The sequence below is a fragment of the Protopterus annectens genome, chromosome 2.part1, assembly GCF_019279795.1.
Source record: "Protopterus annectens isolate FY-2018-M chromosome 2.part1, PAN1.0, whole genome shotgun sequence".
Taxonomy (NCBI): Eukaryota; Metazoa; Chordata; order Ceratodontiformes; family Protopteridae; genus Protopterus; species Protopterus annectens.
The window spans coordinates 560922906-560948882 of record NC_056729.1 but is presented as its reverse complement, the minus strand read 5'-3'; the positions used below and the strand labels follow the sequence as shown (position 1 = coordinate 560948882).

Below are 25977 nucleotides of genomic sequence, written 5' to 3'. Positions count from 1 at the left end.
CACTTTGTCAGTGGTTTCCGAAGAAACTAAGTGGCATCATATGAAGTAAAAAAGTGGTCAATATTACATACATTTTTCTTTTTGTGCATCTATGATTTGAGCATTGAAGTTACTGTCAGTGAAATTATTAAATTTGGTAAATACGCTTCAGTGCCAGTCATGACCGGAACCAAAGCAGGGTTGAGTTTCTTTTCCCTGGGGAATGAAAACAATCCTGGAAAAAGTCAAATAGGGTCATATTTAAAGATACGAAGGTGGGTAGGGGGCGTGAACTATGACATCACACTATTGGGCGGTATTACCTGGCTAGACTGAGAGCGGGACGCTCCTGTAGTAAAAACAGTGAAATTGTACAAAAAAGGAGAGAAAAGTGCAGATTTAGTAGTATAGGGCTACTGAACACTACTTAAAGTATGCACTGGCGAGGAAAAAAAATAAAGTTTTCTGGAAGCTGCATCTTTGACACTCTCCCTTTAAGTAATGGGGCTTGTCTGATACAGTACATTTGATTGGAATTGCTTGATCACTTTGTTTTCGATCGCAAAGTGCTTTGCCCACTTTGAGATCGATCACTTAAATGTAGTGCATACACTCACACACATGTATAGACTTCTAGCTATATGTTTACACAAAGAATAATAAACCACAACACTAACCAAACCGTTCATAGTTAAACTCACACAATCAACTGTCCCACCCACTGAGTAGCTGATACAATACATCATGAGTGATTACTAAAACAATTCTAATAGCTATCAGATTTACACACACACACACATATAGACATTTACCATATCCAGGTTTCCTTATGACATTCAGACATAACACACTACTTCCAAACATACCATCAAATCTGAATTTAGAAACCTGCTTTTGCAAATGAAAAGGAAACCAGTAGGTTTTAACATATAATCCACCCCTTATAGCTGCCTTGAATGATAGTTATGCCAGTGGCTGAGCACTGTGGTATGTTTACATAAGGAATAGGCAACCACAGCACTAAATGAACCTCACATAGTCTATCACACACAATGGACCACTCTATCCACTGAATAACTGATGATTCACATCATAAGTGATCACAAAAGCAAGAGTAATAGCTTTACCTTTGTGATTGTCACACCGGCAACACAATCTAAATAAATTAAAATTAAAAAACACATTCAGTCTCTTCAAGATTCGCCAGAGCATTTATGTCATAACATGCAATTGCAGAAGAAAGTCAAATAGCTTTTCTTTGTGATCAATGCAGAGACAGCACAACTTAAAATAAAATCACACACACACACACAGCTTTCATGCACGCACTACTGTTCATTCTCTTACGCGCCATTCACTTTTCTCTTCCTCAAACACACATGCACAGTTTCTTCTGCACACACACAGACATACATTTTCCTTTCATGCAAACACCGTTCATTCTCTCATGCACCATTCATTCTCCCTCACACACACAAGCAGTCTCTTCTGCATTCAGAAACACATTCTCCTTTCATGCACGCACCGTTCACTCTACCTCACACACAAACATTTTGCTTTCATGCACGCACCGTTCATCCTCTCATGCACCGTTCACTATCCCTCATACACACACGCACGGGCTCTTCTGCATTCATTCACATACGTTTTGCTTTCATGCACACACACACACACACACACACACACACACACACACACACACACACACACACACACACACACACACACACACACACACACACACACACACACACACACACAAATAAAAACTCACACAAAAACTTTTCTGAACAGGTCTGAGGCCCAGTGGTTCGGGATCGGTGGCGTACCACAAATCTCTCAGCTGTCCTGATTTTGGTATAATGTGCAGATTTTCGCTAAAAAATTTGGTCTGTTTCACATAAAATGGGTACCATTCATATAACTAGTGCGCTACCCAGCATACGTTACTCAAAGTATTTGAAGACTGAAATGTGTGTCATTATGTAATGCCCTCAGTACTTGGATCATCCCAGTAATTTGTCAGAAAAACAAATGTTAGGAGGAACGCACAAATAATATGGTCCAAAACATCAGAACATTCTGCGAAAATGTGGACCGTTGAGAGGTATGATGTATGCAGGCAGTTAGGGACGGAGTGCAATTGTGTTGCATTAAAAACACATCCAAAAATAGAGAGAGAGTTTACTAGCAAATTCTACGTTTTAGAAAATCATTTGAAGACACTGCCTAAAGCATAAAAAGGAAAAAGTATGGAACACCGTGTGAAGCAGGGAACCCAAGCACTGAATATCTTATTCCACAGGGAAGTAAAACAGGGCTGGATACAGGTCTGCAAGCAATTTTACATAAACTCGATATTGGGAGTGGGATTGTTTGAACGTCATGAGTGATGTCATAAAAAAGGGAGGTGATTACCTAAGTGAATGACAGGATCTCAGCTTCGGTCCGAGGTAGAAATGCTGTTTTAGAAATGAGCTACTGCCCCTTTAAGCTCTTTTGTGTTTCAAATGAGCTAGATTTCATCAGAACATATACAAGCGTCACTTCCTTTTATAACACCAGCTTATACACACATGATCACACTTTACAAATACACATTAGTTTAAAATAAATTATATCAACACTGCAATACCCAATGAATTCTGATTGTGATGGATCTCATACATGCAACAGACTGTTGTTCATTAAGTCCTGAGGACTTGTCAGCATTGCAGAGCAGCTGTCAATACAGCTCAAACTTTCAAACGCTCTCCCCACACTCCTCCCCTTGGATGCTTGTTAACTGTCAGGACCACAAAAATCTAGGAGGGAAAATTCAATATGTTTTGATAATGCACTTTTACTCACTTTCTAATATCATATATGTGTTCATATACATGCTTTCAAGCATCTAAGTATTTCCAAATACAACCTTTGCATCCTTGATGAAAGTCACCTTGAAAGGATCGTAAGAATATATAAAAAATTCTTCTGTTTTCAGTATGAAGGTGCACTGATTGCACATACCACATTTATATGTGCCATTTTGCTTCCTTTTTATAGTATTACCCACATCTCTTTCAATGACGTTATTAAAACTTGTTAGTTAATAAATAAATTTGGGTTAATTGCCCACCACTTTAGAAATCTTGTGACTATAACTACATAAGCACCAATTTCTAGAAGCAGATTTAAAAATTTTTTTGGTATCAACCTATATCTGATAATCTTTGCTTTTGAATACCCATTATGCTCAGTGTTAACTTTGACCTGTATATATACACACACACACACACACACACACATATATATATATATATATATATATATATATATATATATATATATATATATATATGCTATTTCTGCTCCTTTTCCATGGCATAATAGAGGAATATACACATCTTCCTGTCTTTTTCCATTTACTTCTTGAAGCAATTCATCCAAAAATGCTTCTTGGTATTCACTACATGTATTAATTTCATGTTGAAACATCTTGTTTGCAAACCAATTGATCTTTGACCAGTGTTGTTTTCATGTTCATGATGATAACTTTGAAAAGGTAACAAGGAATATGAATACGTAGGTTTTCTACAACTATTGGGTATAAAATTCACACTTGCATAGTCCTTGCTAATTTCTATGTCCAGATAGAACAACTTTACATTGACTGTTTGACTAGTAAATAAAAAAAAAAAAAGTTGTAGAATATAACATAAAACTTCATACAATTTCTCGTGTCATCTCAAATACAAATATCCATCTAACATGTATGCATATAAATTCCAGGTCTATGTGCAAGTACTATTAAATATATACCTCTTCTCCCACTGCCCCAATACAATATTGTCAGAAGCCGGGGCGCATATCTCAGCCATAGCAATCCCTTGCTTCTGTTAAAAATACATACCTTCAAACATGTGAAAATATTTATATTTAAAATAGCTTCCATAAAATCATTAAGTAAATTAATCCCAGCACTGGAGCAAAAATCCATCCACCAAAAATTCATAAAACCATTCCAAATCCCTCCTTATGGGGAATGGCAGTAAAAACATCTCAGATCAACTGTCGTAAGTTGTTCATTCTTACATTTACCTCTAGTAAGCAGCCTTAAAAAATAATCCCACGAGTCCTTTAATAAATATTTATAATGTTTGCCAAACATTTCAATTTTATGTCAACAAACTTTGAAAAAGTATCAGAAATGGAAGTAAATTTGTGTAATACTATGAACAGGAAGCATTGAGGCACATATAAATGTGGTATGTGCAATCAGTGCACATTTATACTGCAAACAGAATACATTTTTATACATTCCTACAATCTAAGTGAATTTTACTTCTAATTCAAAAGCTATTTATGCAGCATTATGTCAAGAATGCAATGGTTATTATATTGGAAGAACAGAAACACTTCAGAGAGAATTTATTAATGCATTTATGACATTTAAAAACCAAACATTATAAGTACATTATCAAAACATATTACTGAATTTCCCTCTCACAGAGTTTTGTTTTGTGGCACTGACAAGATTATCAATGTGAGGAGTAAGCTTGTGAGATGCACTGGCAGCTGGTACACAATAATGAAAGCTCCCGAGACTTAACTATCTACTGCATGTTTGTTGAAAATTAGATCAAACACAATCTGAACTTGTCGGGGTCTCTTTTTTTTTTTTTTTTTTTTTTATATCATACTATTTAATGCAGTATTGATATAATATTTTATTTTTTTTATTTCTAAAGTGCGATCACACGTGTATAAGCTGAGGTTATAAAGGGAAGAGACATTTTTTTATTCTGATGAAGTCCAATACATTTAAAGGACAAAAGCAACAATTCCTTACTATCCATTGCACTGAGAAAAAGTAGTTGACTCCAAGTCAGACTGCCGACCAGTCATGAGTGGAGTCCTACAGGGTTCGGTCTTGGGTCCTCTCCCATTTGGTATCTCCTTCTCTGAAGCCCAGGCCAACACGAAGGGACTCTGTCTGACAAAGTTTGCAAACGATTGCAAGTTGGAAGCTATTATTGACTCCCCAAGTGATGTTAACATCCTACAGAAAGGTCTCACTGAGACCAACGACTGATGTCAGAACCATGGCCTTAAGCTCAATGCCAAAAACTGTGTCGTCATCCCCTTTGGGAAAAACCCAGTTCCCATGAATTACTACATCGATGGCAGTCCACTGAACACAGAAGGCATTATAAGAGATCTGGGAACACAGGTTGACAGCAACATCTCTTTTTACCACCACATTGCCACTGTGGTCATTAAGTCCTATGTGGCACATCTCATTACTAAGGGTTTTGCATCCAGGAAGAAAAAGGTAATTGACTCCCTCTACTCTTCCCTCATTAGGCCAATCATAGAGTACAACTCCCCATTTGGCCTGTACCTCACTAGACACCTACGACGACTGGAGAGGCTGCAAAAGTACCTCACAAAGAGGATCCTAGGCCTTAAACACTTGTCCTATATGGACAGACTCAAAAAAATTCTTAACTATTATCTATCTCATATCGCCTACTTAGTGGCGATCTCTGCTTGACTTAAAAAGCCATGTCTGACTCAGCTCTGTTACAAATGCTACATCTAAAGAAATCCCAATCCTTCGGCACCACACGCTCCAGAGACCTCAACCTCATTACCACAATCAAGAGAACAAGCTAGAGGGAGGTTCATAACCCACAGACATCCCATGCTATGGAATAGACTTCCCATACATGTCAAAAAGAACACCTCACTGGCCCTCCAAGACAGATCTTGATGAGTGGATGGGAAATAGAAAATTGACCCTGGGGATCACTCCAGTGGCTCTGGGGACTAAAGTTAGGTGGCACGATGCCAGGGTAATCCTATGGGCTAGGTTTATAAAGGCTCCAGGGCCATTAGCTTAGCACACAGCTATGAACCTATATAGAAATCAACATCCTCCAAAATCACAAGTAACCTCCTCTAAACACTACCAGTCATAGCAAGAAATCGTTACCACCACCACCACCAACAAAACTAAAACACAGAAGGCCGTTATACTGCATGCCCCATGACAAACAGGCAAACTGCTACATGCCAACTACAAAATGAAAAGCTACAAACCTGGAAACAGGTGAAAGGGTGAGGCAAAAACATGTACAAAGTGGGGAAGAAGTCAAAGTACAGTTTTGTACCTACCATAAATGTAGATGTTTGAGTGTAGACACTGCTGCAGTCATTACACTTGGGTTATCCTGCCGTCAGGAGGTCCCGCAGTCGGCCAGAGTTCCAAAGTCTTGGTCCGGCGTCGGGTGCTGTCGCCTTCTCCCTGACATCAGCATGACAGGGGTATAGAAGATGCAGCCAATGCCATTTTCTTCAGTTTTTCTTGCCCCAGATGTCAGGTGCCTCTAAATATGTAGGCAATTCCAATTGGTAATAAAACATACATAAGAAAAGCAAAAAACAACTTACAGCTACCAGCAAATACTCCCCATAGATAGTAAGGGTAGAAGACATAGGTATGTTCCAGCCAGAAAGAGGGGAAGGAGGGAGGGTAACCTGGACTGCAGCAGTGTCTACACTCGAACATCTACATTTATGGTAGGTACAAAACTGTACTATGTTCATCGTGTTACACTGCTGCAATCATTACACTTGGGTAGAATCCCAAAGCTGAGGAAGGGTGGCTGGTCCTATAAGGCATTAAGGGTGGCTATAAGGCCCTGCAGCACTGCAGTGGTGAAGCCAGCTCTGGATTTAGAGTATAGAGGCAGATGGTAATGCTTGGTGAAGGTATGTACAGAACTCCAAGTTGCTGCTCATAGGTTCATAGGTTCATACTAGGCTATCTGCCCGAGGGCATTTACAAGCCTAGCCCATAGTGTGGCTCTAAACCAATCTATTCACCTCCTAACTTTTTATCCTAAACCACAGAATAAAGGGGAGAGACTACCAAAATATCCTTGGTAGGTACTCCCCTGAAGTAGGCAGTTGAAGTGGCTGTTGCCCTGGTGGAGTCAGATGTAATGCTGCTAGGTACAGGTTTTCCATGGCATGTGTAGCAGAAACGTATACAATGTCCTATCCATTTTGAAATAGTCTGTTTTGAAATGGCTTTTCCCTGTGCTCCTGCAGCATATGCTACCAATAATTGCTCAGATTTTCTGAAAGCTTTGGTTTTGTCCAAGTAGAAGCGTAACTGCCTGTGAATGTCCAAAGAGTGTAGTAGTCTCTCCCCTTTATTCTGTGGTTTAGGATAAAAAGTTAGGAGGTGAATAGATTGGTTTAGAGCCACACTGGATACCACCTTTGGCATAAAGGTAGGGTTAGTTCGTAAAGACACCCTGTCCTGGTGGAAAATGAGGAAAGGTTCCACTGCCATTAGTGCCTGGAATTCTGAAACTCTTCGTGCTGATGTTATTGCCAGGAGCAGAGCAGTTTTCCAAGAGATATATTTAATTCTGCTGTGTTGGCTGGCTCAAAAGGAGGTAAAGTTAGCTTCTCCAAAACAAAGTTGAGGTCCCAAGTTTGAGTAGGTGCTCTACGGGGCAGACTTATGTTTTTAGCCCCTCTGAGGTACTGTTTTAACAGAGGATTAGGGAAAATTGGTGGATCCGTGTTGTAATGAGCAGAGATGGCAGAGGCGTGGATCATGATGGATGAGAAGGAGAGTCCTTTGTCCAGCACCTCAGTTAAGTATTGTAGTATCTGAGGAATGTTTGGGACAAGAGGGTCAAGGCTGTGAGCTTGGTTCCAGGCACAGAATCTCTTCCATTTATCCGAATAGGCTTTCCTGGTACTAGGCCTTCTGGCCTCCAGAATAACATCCATAACAGATTTGGAGAGAGGCATTGCTTGCTTGACTAAGGAATTTTCCATGCAGCTAGGTTTAAGGTCTTTAGCTGGCTGTGTAGTATTTGTTTGTTGTGCTGAGTCAGCAGATGTGGGATTTGAGGCAAAATCCAGGGTGGTTCTTGTGCTAAGCTCCTTAAGATTGGGTACCAGTGCTGGCGTGGCCAGTCTGGCGCAATCAGGATCATCTTTGGCTCATCCTGCCTGGCTTTTAGGAGTACCTTTGGCAGGAGAGGTAGTGGTGGGAAAGCGTATACTTGTAGGTTCTTACAGCTGAATGAGAGGGCATCCACTTTCCATGCTTGTGGATGGTAACTCCTTGTGCAGAATTTTTGTAGCTGGCAGTTTATTGGAGATGCAAACAGATCTATGTCCGGGCTCCACCATTTCTGTGTTATCATTCTGAATATTTGTGGATTCAACTCCCATTCGTGGGGATCCATGATGTTTCTGCTTAAGTCGTCTGCCAGTGGTTTTTTCTCTCCTGGCAAGAATGCGCAATTGCAGATGAACTTGAAGGTTTATAGCTGTGTTCCATAAGGTCATAGCTTGTCTGCATAGGGGGTAGGAGTGCCCCCTTGCTTATGTACCACATAACTGTGGTGTTGTCTGTCTTTAGTAGTAGTTGTCCTGGATGCAGCAGGTCCTTGAAAGCTATAATCGCATTTTGTACAGCTAGCATCTCTTTTTGATTCATGTGAAGATGCCTTTGCTCTGCAGTCCACGTGCCCTGAATACATCTGCCTGCCATGTGTGCTCCCCAGGCGTAATCCGATGCATCTGTTGTCAGTGTTTGCCTGGCTGTGGGTCATGTAAAAGGCTCTCCCTTGTTGAGGTGACAAGCTTGAGCCCACCAATGAAACTCCTGTTGAAGGCAAGAGATTAGTGGTATAAAGTACAGTTTTGTACTACCATAAATGTAGATGTTCGAGTGCTCATACACAGCTGCAGTCATCACACTTGGGTTATCCTGCCGTCAGGCGGGTCCTCAGTCGGCCGAATTCCAAAGTCTAGGTCCGGCATCGGTTGTCGTCGCTTCTTCCCTGACGTCAGTGCGGCAGGGGTATAGAAGAGACAGCCGATGCCAATGTCTTCAGTTTTTCTTGCCCCAGATGTCAGGTGCCCCCAGAAAGGAAGGCAAAACATGATATTATGCAAACATACAAAGTAGATAAATCAAAACAGTAGTTGCAAGCAAATACACCATAAAGGAATACCCCAAATAGGTTGTATGTTAAAGGTGTTTGATATAAGCCTTGTCCTAAGAGGGGATGGAGGGAGGGTAACCTGGACTGCAGCTGTATATGCACTCGAACATCTACATTTATGGTAGGTACAAAACTGTACTATGTTCATCGTGCATACAGCTCCAGCCATCACACTTGGGTAGAATCCCAAAGCTAAGTAAGGGTGGCAGGTACTAAGTGGAATTAGGAGGGGCTAGAATGCCCTGCAGGACTGCTGTGGCAAAGCCCGCTCTAGATTGAGTATAGAGGAAGGTGGTAGTGCTTGGAGAAAGTGTGCACTGAACTCCAAGTAGCTGCTTCCAAAATGTCCTTGGTAGGGACCCCCCTGAGGAAAGCTGCAGAGGTAGTTGTAGCCATGGTGGAGTGGGATCTGATGTATACAGGCACTGATTTTCCATGAAATGAACAACAAAAGCGTATGCAGTGGGCTATCCATTTTGAAATAGTCTGTTTGGAAATAGCCTTTCCTTGAGCACCTGTAGCATAGGACACAAAGAGCTGCTCAGATTTCCTGAATGACTTTGTTCTGTCCAAGTAATAACGAAGTTGTCTGTGAGTGTCCAAGGAATGTAGTAGCCTTTCTCCTTTGTTCTGTGGATTTGGATAAAAGGTAGGTAAATGAATAGTCTGATTCAAAGCTACACTGGATACTACCTTTGGCATGAAGGTAGGGTTGGTTCGTAAGGAAACCCTGTCTTGATGGAAAATGATGAATGGTTGCACAGCCATGAGGGCCTGTAGCTCCGAAACCCTGCGTGCTGAGGTAATAGCCAGAAGGAAGGCTGTTTTCCACGACAAGTATTGTAGCTCTGTTGAAGAAGCCGGCTCAAAAGGAGGTAGGGTCAGCTTTTCCAATACAAAGTTGAGGTCCCAAGCTGGGGCTGGTGGTTTCTGTGGGGGTTTTATATTTTTTGCCCCTCTGAGGAACTGCCTTAATAGAGGATGTGAGAATAAAGGAGGATCTGTATTGTATTGTGCTGAAATGGCTGAAGCGTGGATCTTGATGGAGGAGAAGGAAAGGCCACTGTTTAACATCTCAGCTAGGTATTGTAAAATTTGAGGTATATTTATTACCCAAGGATTCTGGCCCTTTTCTTGATTCCAGGAACAAAATCGTTTCCATTTGGCGGAGTAGGTGTTTCTAGTAGAGGGTCTCCTGGCCTCCAAGATGACATCCTGCACCTCCTTGGAGAGGAGAGTCTGTTGGCAAATTAAGGTATTCTCCATGCAGCTAGATTTAAGGTTTTGAGCTGGCTGTGAAGGGTTTTGTAGTTGTGCTGGGACAACAGAAGAGGAACTAGAGGTAGGATCCATGGTGGTGAGTGCGACAGGCTCTTTAGGAGAGGATAACAGTGCTGTTGTGGCCAGTCTGGAGCAATGAGAATAATTTGTGGCCTCTCTGCTCTGGTTTTTAATAGAACTTTGGTCAGTAGAGGTAGAGGCGGGAAGGCATAGACTGTCAATGTTGTCCAATTGAAAGAGAGTGCGTCCACTTTCCAAGCCTGTGGATGATAGGTCCTTGAACAGAATTTCTCCAACTGGTAATTTCTGTGGGTAGCAAACAGATCTATGTCTGGCTGTCCCCATGCCTGAGTTATCTTTGAGAAGACTTGAGGATGCAACTTTCATTCGTGTAGGTTTAAATTCAGGGCTGAACACCATTACAACTGTGGTACGAAAGGAGTTGTCTATTTAGGTTTTTGTACTCAATGCTCCAGTTTTTACGTAGGTAAAACTGAGAGAACCCTTAGGAGAAGAATATATGAGCATCTTTATGATTTTTCCAAGAAAAAGGAAAACAATGCTTTTTTTAAGCATCTTAGCACATGCCCTAATATGCAACTTAAATTTTTAATCCTACAGCAAGTCCTACATGACAGTAGAGGGGGTGATTGGGAAACCCGGCTTGAATACAAGGAACTGTTGTGGCAGCTCAAGTTGAACGCAACTAAGCCTCCTGGTTTAAATGACAGTATTAATATTATGAGTGTTTTGAAACTGAGGGCGGCCAAGATATGATTTTGTTCATTATAAAAAATTTTTTAGATGGGTTGTTCATTGCCAGTTATTTTGGACAACATTTTGTTTTGAGTGGATGTTTCAAACTTTGGTTAACTTTTCATATGATTAACAGAGGTCTTAGAAACCAATAGTTCTTAATAGATTTTTTAGACATAAAAATAGTTTTTTAAGACTGTTTTTAAGTTTTTTAAGCTTGTTTGTAGCTTTATAAAACAGTCATACATGTTTTATTACGAGTGGTAATTTAAACACGTTTTTACATTATTTAGTACAATTTTGTGGGTTATTAGACATTGTATAATTTCATTGAATTAATGAATTGCTGTTGGCACTTTAACATCTGTTTTGCATATTTTATTAGTTGCTATTCTAGTCACATGATTTGGGCTAGAAAGTACTTAAGCCTTGAATTTTTAATCATGGTTCATCTTGAAAAAGCCTGGTATGCCTCCAGGCAAAAGCGCTAGATGTGGAATTTTTTATCATTTCATTAAAACAGAGTTTTATTTAAGTCATTTTGAATTTTTTGCTCCTGTTGAGCCTTTGGATACATAATTTTGTTCTTGGTCTGGTTCGGATCTAATTTGGTTTTGGTATACAGAAAGAGTGAAAATCGTTATGCGTTATTTGCTTCCCACAAGAAATGCAATTATTAACTTTGTTTGACATTGGTCTGAGGCAAGAAAAGTTTCCCCAACGGGGTACTTAGCTTTAAAGAAGACTTCGGCTGAAATACTGTTTGTAAATCTCAGGAGCTGGCCGACCGGCACTTGCGAACTGCTTCTGCTTCGGGCACCGCGCGGCAAGAAAGACTGAAGAAAATGGCGTCAGCTGCCTCTTTTATACCCCTGCCGCACTGACATCAGGGAAGAAGCGACGACAACCGACGCCGGACCTAGACTTTGGAATTTGGCCGACCGAGGACCCGCCTGACGGCAGGATAACCCAAATGTGATGACTGCAGCTGTATGCACGATGAACATCTGTTTCCAAACTTTGACAGTGTTGAGACCATACATTCTTTAGGTACCATTGTAGTTTCCTCATATGCAGTATGGCATATAGAATTAGTAGTATGCAGGATGCCATGTAACCCAAGGCCTGCAGAATTTTTCTTGCATGGAGCTGGGTCTTTGTTGCCATAAACTGAAAGTAGAGTCAGTTGTCCTTGTCTGGCGTGAGATAAGCCATCTGGGCTGTTGTGTTCAAGCTGACACCCAGGAATATAATCTCTTGTGAGGGCACTAGTTTTGATTTCTTTTCGCTCACTGTGTACCCTAGGCAACTTAACGTTTTTACAAATGCCAGATGCTTTAGAAGAATGTCCTTGCTCTCTGCTTGAATCAGGCAGTCGTCCAGGTATGGATAAATCTGAATTCCTTTCTGTCTGCAAAATGCAATTACTGGTGCCAGGCACTTTGTGAAGACCCTGGGCGCAGTAGATCAGCCAAAGGGCAGTGCACAGAATTGGTAGTGCATTGAACCAGCTATGAATCGGAGGTATATTCTGCAGTTTTGTCTGATAGGGACATGCAGGTATGCCTCTTTGAGATCCAAAGTCACGAGCCAAGCTTTCTTGCCCAGCATGGGAAGAAGCTGCTGTAATGTCAACATTTTGAATTTCGGAACATCCAGGTAAGTGTTTAGAGATGAAAGATCCAAAATGGGCCTCCAGGCTTTGTCCTTTCTGGGTACCAGAAAGAGTCTTGAGTAAAATCCTTGTCCTTGCTCCTGTGATGGTACCTTTTGAATAGCTCTCATATCCATGAGTGCTGTAATTTGTTTTTGAGCCTCTGCCCATTGATTTAGTGGCATATTTGGCATTCCTTTTAACCTTGGCAGAGTGTGAAAATGGAACCTGTAACCTTGAAATACAATGCTGAGAACCCATTTGTCTTTGGTGATCATTTGCCAATTGTAGAAGAAGAGCGCCAGTTTTCCTCCCAAGGGGGCTGCCAAGGAGGATTTGTTTGGCAGCTGTAGTGGGAAGTCATTGGAGCTGCTTTTTATATAGTTGTGGCCTGTCTTCCCCTTCTTTCTGGCCTGATGCAATCCATTGTCGAGGCCATTAAGGACCTTGTGTTTGACCTCTACCTCTTGGGACGTCTGTATCTTCCCCTTTGAGGTCTGTCTGTAATTGGAAAGTACGAATTCTTAGTTGGCCAGTTTCTGCTAAATCTAGGAGGTTGAACCTGTAAGAAACCCTTTACCGTTTGCATAGATTTTGCTTTATCCTCCATTTTCTTTAATACCTCTTCTGCCTCAACTCCAAATAACACATCCTGATGCAAAGGTGCATCCAATAATTTTGCTTTAACATGATCTGGTAACGTGTGTTCTTTTAACCAAGCATGTCTTCTAATGACAGAGCCTGTAACTGCTGCTCTGCAGGAGACCTCTAGAGAATCAAAACCACATTGTAAAGTATGCTTTCCCACTTGTTCAGCTGCATGCAATACATTTTGCATTTCTGTAAAATTAGGAGGATCTGATTCTGGAAGCATTTTTTGTTTTAACTGAGACAGTAAAAATTGCTGATATTTTAGCATGTGAAACTGGCAATTTAAGGCTCTCATTGCTAAAGTTGCAGATGTATATACTTTCTTTCCCCATCTGTCTAATGCTCTGGAATCTCTGTCAGAGGGGACTGGATTCTTGGCTGATGAGGCCTTAACTCCTTTGGGTCCCTGAGAAATAGTTTCAGGGTCAGTGACGGGGCTTTTATACAGAAATTATGTGAGTCAGGGACTCTGTAGTATCTGTCAAGTTTAACAGGGGCTGGAGGTAAGGAATCAGGATTTAAGCTGGATTCAGTATACACATCATCCACAATATCCAACACTGGCGGAATAGCAAGGGGTCTGTGTTGAGGTAATAAAAGGAAGTCTCTGAGCCTTTTCTTGGATTCTGAGTAATCCTGGCCTTCCCAGTGGAAATGCTCCCTCATGGTATGTAGGGTTTCCCCAAAGGAGTAGTCCTCAGGCGGTGAGGCTGATGGAATTGATTCCTCAGCATCAGAATCCTCATAAGGGGGTAAAGAGTGTCCTAGGTCTGAGGATGAATCAGAAGAGATGGACACCTGGTCGGATGAGTCATAGTCTGCATCCTGTCTAAGCCTTTTATCATGAGGGGGTAGGACCCCCTGATCAGAGTAATTAGGTCTTCAGCCATTTTGAGCATTTGTTTCTTAGGCATGGAGGCCTGTCCTGGAGACTGTTGTATTTGTTTCTTTGAATTTAAAGGAGGCTTAGACTTATCTGAGGGTTTAATGCTTAACTGAGTAGGTCTGAAGACACCCTCTGTAGCTGTGGGTTGCTCAGCTATTCCAGATCCCTCTTAAAGTTAGTTTCGGTAGGCTAAAGAGCTTGTGCGTCCGAAGGTCCAGCCATCTCCACGTGGGAGTCAGAGGCGGCTTGTGGTTCTACAGAAGCAGTCGTCAGGGGCTACGAAGGTGCCTTGCTGAAAACCGGAGAACCGGTGACTGGCCTAGAAGAGGCTTCGTCGTCAGTTTTGGGCCTCGGATGCCTATCCTTGTCTTTGCACTTTTTTTGTATTCCAGTCGTCGGAAGATCCGACGGCATGGTATAATTGAATTTTCTACCAAAATAATGTTGTGCAAAATCAAACCGACGTTTAATAGTGCGCTTGTTAAACCTAGCACAAAAACGATAACCAGTAATGTCGTGGTCAGGGCCTAGGCATGGGATAAAATAGGAATGGAAATCCATATGAGGTATTTGCTTCCCACAAGAAATACAGTTATTAACTTTTACTGACATCGGTCTGAGGCAAGAAAAAGTTTCCCCAACGGGGTGCTTAGCTTTGTAGAAGACTTCGATTCTGGATTCGGAATGAAAATCTCAGTAGACGGCCGACCGGCACTTGCGAACTGCTTTTGCTTCAGGCACTGCGCGGCAAGAAAGGCTGAAGAAAATGGCGTCAGCTGCATCTTGTATACCCCTGTCGCGCTGATGTCAGGGAGAAGGCAACAGCAACCGACACCGGACCAAGACTTTGGAACTCTGGCCGACTGCGGGACCGCCTGACGGCAGGATAACCCAAGTGTAATGACTGCAGCAGTGTAACACGATGAAAATCCACTATCAGTAAAAGAATGGTAGAAAACTAAAAACACTTCTGTGTTTGCAGGATATAAACTGAAAATATTAATAAAAATTCTAGAAAACTTAAAAAACTCTACAATAGCCTTAGGTTACTTTACAGAGACAGTCTTCTCGGCACATAAAAATCAGCAGATGGTCCTCCATTGTACAGGATTATGCTCAAGGGGGAGAGGTAATAAGCAAGTTTTAGACTAAACTACGTATTGTCGATCTTAGACCTGACTGATGAAAAATGGAACTCTCTACCCAAATCTAATGTTTATGCTAAAATCAATCATTTAGTAGTTTGGACAGTAATAAAATACAGAGAATATTGCAGTTAAACTACTTCTAAACAAAGTGAAATGCGTTGGCTTGAGAATACAGCATTTATTACTAGCAATATCAGAGCTTGCTTTCTGACAAACATGCTAAAATAATGTACTGGCTCAGAGATAGGCGATTTTGTCATGCAAATGTACCTCAGAGAGCCCACCACATGCAGGCTACAAAGTGAGGATGGCATCTACATTCAGCTCCCATTATCTAGCTGAGGTCTGTACCCCTGCGCCACTCATCATAGCCAAGTAATTCAAATCACACTTTAATGCTCTCTAACTACTGTCATTTTACAGAGAGTAAACTAATAAAATAAGCAATAGTGAATAATGTACTTAAACTATACAGTACTAATAATTGACATCTGTGAAGACCTGCAGTGAAACAGAAATAATCTCCGATCATAAAGTTCGACTCTGAGGTTAAATTTTTTTACAAGATTAATTATTGTTCACATTTACAGTATAATGAGAATTCTGTCTATTGCAGTTACAAGAACATACAAGATACAGTATGAAAGTAATACCACCTGACAAAGGAAGCAATAGAGGAAAATAATTTATTATCAAGGGTGTTCGAGGGGGCCACCACCATACAAAGATAATCTCCCTGACCCTGGAAGACCCATCATTTTCTTATTATGCCAACCACTTCAAAGAAATGCTGAACTTAAAGGCTTATTTTACTCAGACAGCTGACTTTTTTATTTTTATAATCTGCTTTTGAATGTTTACGATTTTAAGAATAATCCAAACCCTATTAAATAAAATGCCACTTTGAAACTCAGCTGTTCTCCATTGTGTAAGTCCTCCTTTTTACCAGTTATGCCAGACAAAAAGGTGAGGGTTTTTTTAACTTTCATTACGAAATAACTGCAGTAATAAGAGTCACAGGCACATTATACAGCATTTGGAACCAGACTGCTTTCAGTTTTATCCTGAATTACCTTCATTTCTGATGGCCAGTCTGCTGCTACACTTCTCAGAACAGTTTTACAACAACATAACAGCTATAAGGTTCGTAAAGTGGACAATTTGTAGTCCCTCCCAATACTGACAGGCCTCTCCCTCTACACACAACATTCATTAGGTGCCAAAGTAATTGGTCTTCTGCATGAGCCTTGCAGGTGCAACTGTCAGATGCTACTTAAAACAGTTTGAGGAGCAAATGCAAATTACTTCTACTTATCAGTGTCTGTTGTGGGATGTTTTTTTTTTTTAATCCTGAATGGTGCAGAAAGAAAAAGTACAATTACTCAAAAAGTATTTTCCTTTGATATGTATACATTTAGCAAGTAATAATCAAAAAAAAAAAAAAAAAAAACTCTATAGCTTCAAAACCCACAACATCAACACCAACACATAGCAACACTAAACCCACATATGCAGAGGCCCTTAACATTAACCTGCCCATGCAACAAGGACCTCCGAAGCTGAAAATCAAACATACAGCAGTCACAACCAAAGTGACACAAAGCTCACAACACCAGTGTGTCACCCAACAACAGCCCTAAGGCAAGACAATGTACCCAACACTTAAGTCATAAGTGACTCTATAGTCTGGCACACTGATGTCCCACTCACCAGGCTGAAAAAGGAGAAAATTACAGTCAGCTGCCTGTCGGGTGCCAGGATCCATCACATAACGCATGCACTCAAGTCACTCCACAAAAAGTACAAATAAGACTCTGTCATTGTCCATGTTGGAGTGAATGACTTGAGACGTACCTCCCTGGTCTACATGAAGAAAGACATGGAAGAGCTCTCAGATCTTGTGGCCCAGGCAGGTATGACCCTAGCCCTGAGTAGCATCCTGCCTTCGCCCAGAATGATACCACAGTACAAGGACAAAATGATTGACTTCAACAATTGGCTAAGCTTCTGGTGTCATTCAAAGAGGATCCAGTATCTGTCTGCCTGGGAAGACATGAACAAACCACAACGCTTTCCCAGAGATGGTCTGCATCTGTAACCCCTGGGATTCAGGTTACTGGCTAAAGCTCTTGCCACCCCTATAATGCCTTTTTTAGGCAAGGTTCAAAGGACAAAACCACCACCATAACAGATACAAACATGCAAAATCTGAAGGTAATGCTACTCAATGCTAGAAGTCTAAATCTCAAAATGCACTCTCTCGAGGCACTCCTAAAAATGGGGAAAATTGCTATCTGTGCAGTAACTAAGGCCTGGTTTAAGGCTCCAGAGAGCACCCCTGCAATACCAGGCTACAACTCTTACCACACTTTTCGGCCACCAAACCAAGATCAAAACACTAAAGGTGGAGGACTGTCCATATTCACCAAGGATATTCACACCTCCAGGCTAGTTGCCCAACACAATGCATCTGAAATTCTCCAGGTGCAACACTAGATAAGACTGCAATCCAAATTGTAGCTTGCTACAGATCCCCCACCATGCCCCAAGATTCTCACTACACCTTTCTAAACATACTAGAAAATATTAAGATACAACCAAACACCCTAATACTGTGTGACTTCAACTACCCTGCCATTAACTGGGAAAACTACTCGGGAACCAAACACCCTAATACTGTGTGACTTCAACTACCCTGCCATTAACTGGGAAAACTACTCGGGTACCAACACCTTTTCCCAACGGTTCTTGGAATTCATAAATTCCATTGCACTGGATCAACTAATCCATTGCCCCACCAGGGGCTCCAATATCCTAGACCTGGTCATTACCAACATGGGAGATAGATGCTCCACACCAGTGGTCACCCCCTCATTGGTCAGGTCTGACCATGAGCAAATCACCCTTTACATCCACCTCCCACCCCCACCCACCAGTAAGGAAATCTCTGTAAAAAAACTTCTCCAAAGTCAACTTCATGCTACTCCAGTCAGAAGTGACAAACTTCATGGCACCCATGCAGACAATATACAAGTTCGACTGCTGAATCCTACACTAAGATACTGTACGAGCGCATCCACTCGTGCATGAATCGTGCCATCCTAAATATAACCAAGACGCTTTCCTCCAAAAAAAAAAGAAAGCCAATCTGGTGGTCCCCTGCCATAAACAAACTATACAACAGAAGGAAGAAACTGTTGCAGAAAAGAGGAAAATCCCAGGATGCAAAAAAACTCCCTTACCAGTCTCAGTAAGAAGCAGATATCCCTCATAATATCCTCCAAAGCTAGTAACGAAAATAAAATTGCCAAAGACTCCAAAGACAACCACAAGGCATTCTATAGTTATGTCAAGAATCTAAATGGCAATGCTTAGTTCTGCTCTGAGCTACAACAGAATGGCATTAAACATACTGATCCCAAGGATATTGCCAACATCCTGGCAGATAGATTTAGTGCCAACTTCACCCCCTCACCCCCTAAAGGGCTCATCTCAATACCAAAAGATGCCAAATTCTGGCAATCATGGTCACACAGGTAGAAACTACATAAACTACAAAATAAACTGGCACCTAACCTAAGTGTCATGTTTAATCATAGCCTCACCTCAGACTTCGTGCCCAATGAGTGGCGCACAGCTACAGTTATCCCATTCCACAAGGGGGGATCCACCTTGGATCCCAGGAACTACCGTCCCATCAGTCTGACGAGCCTAATCTGCAAGGGTATGGAACTTATAAACAAATACATTGGCAACCTTCAAACACTGGACCCCACCCAGTTTGGATTCGTGAAGGGCCAATCTTGTCTCCTGAACCTGAAGGACTTCTTCGAATCAGTCTCCAGAACTGTGAAAGTGGGTAAGGCAGTCCCACACAGCCTATCTGGACCTCCCCAAGGCCTTCGACACCATCCCCCACTCTGGAATCATAGATAAACTTACTAAGCTGGGCATAAATCCCTATGTCACTCAATGGGTTGCCAACTGGCTTACTGACAGAACCCAGATTATAAAAGTAGCAGACTCCAAATCCAGCTCCAGACAAGTGGAGTACCTCAGGGTTCAGTCCTGGGAACGCTCTTGTTTGGCATCTAATTCTCTGAAGTACAGGCCAACACTAAGGGACTCCGGCTAACAAAGTTCGCAGAGGACTGCAAACTGGGAGCCATTACTGAATCCCCAAATAATGTGGACATTCTACAAAAGGGCCTTACAGAAACAGATGCATGGTGCCAGAGCCATGGGCTCAAGCTTAATGCCAAGAAATGTATAGTTATCCCCTTTGGGAAAAACCATGTACCCATGAATTACCAACATAGGTGGCAGTACACTAAACACCGAAAGTGTGATGAGAGACTTAGGGACACAGGTGGACAGTGGTCTCACTTTCGATAACCACATCGCCACAACAGTCAGGAAATCCTTCTATGTGGCACATCTCATCGCTAAGGGCTTTTCATCCAGAAAGGAGGTCATTGTCCCATTGTACTCATCCTTCATTAGACTCACTACAGAGTACAATGCCCCATTTGGTATGTACCTCACAAGACATCTGTAACATCTGTAACAGCTGGAAAGGCCACAGAAATACCTCACTAAAAGAATCACAGGCCTAAAGCAGATGCCCTATGCTGACCGTCTAAAAAAACTCCAGCTATACTCTGTGGCATATCGTCTACTCAGAGGTGATCTCTGCTTAACATGCAAGGCTATGTCAAACCCTAAGCTGTTGGACATGCTCCACTTAAAGAAATCCCAATCTCTCAGAGCCACACGCTCCAGGGATCTAAAACTTATCATCACACTGAACAAAACATGCTGGAGGGATAGGTTCCTGACCCAGAGACTAACCCATACATGTCATGCAGAGCGCCTCCTTGGCCCTCTTCAAAAGGAACTTTGAAGATTGGATGGGAGATAGGAAATTCACCCTGGGAATCATGTCAGTTGCCCTGCTATAAAGGGGTCAGGGAAGTAAATATTGTGTGAAGAAAGGCCCTAGGGCCAACAGCCTAGTACCAACCTATGAACAATTACTCAAAAGTATTTTCCTTTGATATGTATGCATTTAGTAACTAATAATCAAAAATAACTCTATAGCGCAATACTTTTAGCACAACACGTAAGACAGCAAAAAAGAGAGAGAACTGTAACCAAACTAAAGGTAGTCAGTAACAATAAAAATAATAAAAGACCCTAAGGCATATAACATTTAGATAATTTATGAAAAATCTGTATAAAGCGGTGGAATGAAGAAAAAAAGAAAGGGTGCAAATGGAAATATTCAAGTTATGCCAAGGTCACATAATGAAGCTCAACAAGCACACACACATGCATTTATATACATGTATACATACACACACAGTTTATGTACACCTAAAAGAAAGACAAAATACTCACCCAATCGTTATACTGTCACACTGAATTAAATGGAGAAAGTCTAAAACACATCTCATTTGTCAGAAAGAAATGACTCACCATTACATTCAATTAAAACAAACAAACCTGAAGTAAATTACAGAGCTGGAATATCCACCCACATGCAGAAATTACTGCCTACCCAACCTAAATAAAACTTAATTTGTAGAATTAAAATAAATAAAAAAAATCAACAAGCAAGTAATCTGTTAAATAAAACAAATATCCCACCCTGTGGCTCAGAAGCACAGAGCCTAAATTGCGACCTAGGAGGCCAGAGTTTTATAGTGGCCGAAGCCGTGGAACAATCACAGGACAGACAGGAGCATAGCTCTCAACTTTCTATCTCCAAAATGAGGAACACTACCTCTCAAAGTGGAAAAATGGGTAAAAAGTAGAACACCTACTAACAAGGCTTAGTAACAACTTCAACTAGGAAACTCACAGGATGGTTAAAATGTGCTGCTTTATACTTATAAAAACTTATTTTGATGAATTAATATGATTCAGTACGACTTGTGATGATTTTTTAATGGAAATCTAAGTCTGAATGTGTGACAGAATGTGAAGTTCGAAGAACATGGGCTTTGTAAGACCCAAAATGAGGAAGGTTCTCCATAATGAGGTACACTTGAGAGGTATGGGGACAGGAGTGAAGGAGTGGTGTCTACCTCTCTCAAGGACGAGTGGAGTAGCAGGGGGGTGCTAGATTAGTACACACACGTAGGTTGCATTAGCTTTGGAATAAACTGAGAGAAACTGCCTGTGGTGGTTCTTGGCAAACAAGGCAGCCCTGCTGGTTATTTTCTCTCATGGAAGTGGGTGACAGTCAAATGTTAATGTCCACTGCATGTTCCATCTATGAACGTGCCCGGGGAGTTGATGCTTAAAAACAGAAAAAAAAGCTATGTACTTACCATAAAGTACAGTTGTGTACACTTACCATAAATGTAGATGTTCGAGTGTATTCACTTTTGCAGTCAATACATTTGGGTAATCTGCTGGCAGGCTGCCCTCAGTTGGCCTGAATTCCAAAGTCTTGGGTCCTGCGTCGGTTGCTGTCTTCTCTTCCATGACGTCAGGTCGTCAGGGGAATAAAACATGCAGAAGACGCCATTTTCTTTAGTTTTTCTTGCCCCCGATGTCAGGTGCCCCCGAAAAGGTAGCCAATTTATATATATGTAAATGCATCAATATAAACTTTACCTTCATCTACAAGCAAATACACTACATAGGTTGCAGAAGATAGAGAAGGAAAGATAAATTTCAGAATGACAAGGATGGCGGGAGGGTAACCTGGACTGCAACAGTGAATACACTCGAACATCTACATTTATGGTAAATGTACACAACTGTACTATGTTCTGCGTGTTTCACTGTTGCAGTCATTACATTTGGGTAGAATCCCAAAGCTATGGTTGGGGGGCTGGAGCTAAACAGCATTAGGTGAGGCTAAAAGGCCCTGCAGCACTGCAGTGGCAAAGCCTGCACAGGACTTAGAGTAAAGAGGCAAATGGTAATGCTTTGTAAAGGTGTGAACAGAACTCCAAGTAGCAGCCTCTAGAATGTCTTTGGTTGGTACTCCTCTGAGAAAGGCTGCTGAAGTGGCAGCAGCTCTGGTGGAATGAGACCCAATGCCCTTGGGCACAGGTTTACCATGGTGTAAGTAGCAGAAACGGATGCAGTGGCTTATCCACTTTGAAATTGTCTGCTTTGAAATAGCCTTTCCTTCTGATCCTGCAGCATATGATACTAGTAATTGCTCAGTTTTTCTTAGAGCATTAGTCCTCCTCAAGTAGAATCTTAGCTGTCTGTGTATGTCCAAGGAATGCAGAATTCTCTCCCCCTTGTTCTGCGGATTTGCATAGAAAGTTGGCAGATGAGTTATTTGGTTAAGGGCCACACTGGAAACCACCTTAGGCATAAAAGAAGGATTTGTCCTCAGAGACACTCTGTCTGGCTAAAATATGATAAAAGGCACTACAGCCATGAGGGCCTGTAGCTCTGTAATTGCTAACAGCAGAGCTGTTTCCCATGATAAGAACTTTAGATCAGTGGTAGCAGCTGGTTCAAATGGAGGCAGGGTGAGCTTTTCCAACACATAATTGAGGTCCCATGGAGGTAATGGTGATCTTCTAGGAGGCCTTAAATTTTGGCTCCACTAAGATACTGCTTTAGTAAAGGATGAGAAAAGATTGGTGGCTCTGTATTGTAATGAGCCGAAATGGCAGAGGCATGGATTTTGATTGATGAGAAAGATAGGCCTTTGTCAAGCATCTCAGTTAAGTATTGCAATATCTGAGGAATATTTCGTTCTGCCGTATCAGTTCCTTGTGCCTGATTCCAAGCACAAAATCTCTTCCATTTGTCAGCATAAGATTTTCTAGTACTAGGCCTTCTGGTTTCCAAAATGACATCCATCACAGCTTTACTGAGAGGTGTTGTTTGTCTGAATACATGATTAACCATGCTGCCAGGTTCAGAGTCTGTAGTTGATTGTGCAGGATCAGATTATTTTGTTGGGACAGTAGTTGTGGTCTTTGAAGCAAGGTAAAAGCTGGGTATGAGACAAGTTCCTTAGGATGGGTACCAGTATTGGCGGGACCAGTCTGGGGCAATTAATATCATCTTTGGCTTCTCTTGTCTGACTTTTAGGAGGACTTTGGGTAGAAGAGGCAGAGGAGGAAAGGCGTAAATAAATAGGTTTTTCCAACTGAAACATAGGGTGTCCAATTTCCATGCTCGTCTGTGACAAGTTCTTGTGCAGAATTTTTTCAATTGATAATTTTTAGGAGAAGCAAAGGGATCTATGTCTGGACTCCCCCATTTCTCTGTTATCATGCTGAAGACTTGTGGATTTAGTTTCCACTCGTGAGGATCCATAAGGTTTCTGCTTAAATCGTCTGCCAGAGTGTTTTGTTTTCCTGGCAGGAATTGAGCTTGAAGATGTATTTGGTAGGTCAAAGCTGTGTCCCACAGTGCCATGGCTAATATGCAAAAGCGGTACGAGTGTGTGCCCCCTTGCTTTATATACCATATGACTGTGGTGTTGTCCATGATGAAGTAAATCCTTGAAGGTAGTTTTGACATTTTGAACAGCTAGCATCTCTTTCTGCCTGATATACAGATGCATTTGCTTTGGTGTCCATAGGCCCTGAATGCATCTTCCTGCCATGTGGGCCTCCCAGGCATAATCTGATGCATCTTTTGTTAAAGTTTTGCTGGCAGGGGGTAGAGTGAAAAGCAGTCCCATGTTTTGGTGACATGCCTTTGCCCACCACAGAAACTCCTGTTGCAGGCAGGGAATGAGAGGAATTATTGCTTCCAGACTGCGGGAATGTTGACTCCATAAACATTTTAGGTACCACTGAAGTTTCCTCATATGCAGTCTTGCATATGGAATTAGTAAGATGAAAGATGCCATGAAGCCCAGAGCCTGCACAATTTGTCTTGTAGAAGACTGGGTTTTTGTTGCCATCAGTTTGAAGTAAGTAGTCAGTTGCCTTTGCTTGTCTGGCATGAGGTAAGCCATCTGGTCAGTTGTATCTAAACTTGCACCCAGGAATGTTATCTTTTGTGAGGGTACCAGTTATGATTTCTTTTCGTTTATTGTATACCCTAGGCATGCAAGAAGCCTTCTCACAAACGCCAGGTGTCGAAGAAGAGTGTCCTTGTCCTCTGCTTGAATGAGACAGTCGTCCAAGTAAGGATATATCTGTAGACTTCTTTGTCTGCAAAATGCAATTACTGGTGCCAGACACTTAAAGACCCTGGGCGCAGCAGATAAGCCAAAGGGCAGTGCATAGAATTGGTAATGCATTAAGCCAGCCTTGAATCTGAGGTATCTTCTGCACGATTATCTTATTGGGAACATGGAGGTATGCCTCTTTTAGGTCTAAAACCACCAGCCAAGCATTCTTGCCCAGCATGGGCAGAAGCTGCTGCAAAGTCAGCATTTTGAATTTTGGAATGTCCAGGTGTGTGTTCAAAATTGATCAATCCAGTATTGTCCGCCAGGTCTTGTCCTTTCTGGGTACCAAGAACAGTTCAGTAAAAACCCTGTCCTTTTTCCTGTTCTGGTACTGTCTGAATGGCCCCCATATCCATGAGGGACGTAACCTGTTTCTGTGCCTATGCCCATTGATTTTTTGGCAGATCTAGCCAACCATTTACCATTGGCAGAGTATGGAAATGGAATCTGTGTCCCTGTGATACAATGTTTAGTACCCACTTGTCCTGGGTTATTAACTGCCAATTTTGAGCAAAAAGTGCTAATTTTCCCCTGTGGGTGCTGCCAAAAGATAAGTGCTTGGTGTAGGCAGAGGGAAGTCATTGAGATAGCTTTCTGTAGATTTGTGGCTTTTCTCCTCCAGATTTGGAGGTAGAAGCGCCCCATTGCTTTGACCTGTATGAGTCTTGCGCCTGGTATCTGGAACCCTTAGGGCATCCGGATTTGCCCCTTTGAGCTCTGTCTGACACAGGAAAGGACGAGTTTTTTGTAGGCCAGTGTCTACTGAATCTAGGTGGCTGCACTTGTAAGAAGTCTTTAACAGTTTGCATAGACTTAGCTTTGTCTTCCACTTTCTTTAAAACCTCTTCTGCCTTAATTCCAAACAAAGAATTATGCTGTAAAGGTGCATCTAGCAATTTGGCTTTAACATGATCAGGCAAATTTTGTTCCTTTAACCAGGCATGCCTCCTAATCACAGATCCAGTAACTGCGGCCCTGCAGGAGGCCTCTAAGGAATCAAAACCACATTGCAAAGTATGCTTTCCAACTTGTTCAGCTGCATGCAATAATTCCTGCAATTCCTTATTTTCTGCACATTCTGAAATCAACATCATTTTCTGTTTCAGCAATCCCATAACATGTTGTTGGTACTTAATCATATGAAACTGACAGTTTAAGGCCCTGATTGCCAATGTTGCAGATGTATAAACCTTTTTCCCCCATCTGTCTAGTGCCCTTGAATCTCTGTCAGAGGGTGTAGGATTTCTTGCTGTTGAGGCCTTAACTCCCTTTGGACCCTGTGAAATAGTTTCAAGACCAGCAGCAGGGTTTCTAAATAAAAATAAAAGTGAGTCAGGTACTCTGTAATATGTCAGGCTTATTGGGAGCCGGAGGTAAGGAGTCAGGGGTCAAGCTCGACTCTGAAAACACATCATTCAGAATGTCTGAAA

The 25977-nt window shown here is 41.7% G+C and overlaps 1 protein-coding gene and 1 non-coding gene across 2 annotated transcripts in view; both read right to left on the bottom strand.

Annotated features, from left to right (window-relative positions):
- The window catches only part of PTCD3 (pentatricopeptide repeat domain 3), a 1733015-nt gene that overhangs the window by 1132594 nt on the left and 574444 nt on the right, over positions 1-25977 (bottom strand). The window lies entirely within an intron of this gene.
- On the bottom strand, positions 15611-15753 carry LOC122795215. Its single transcript, XR_006363806.1, has one exon. It is a non-coding gene; the product is annotated as a small nucleolar RNA SNORD94 (small nucleolar RNA).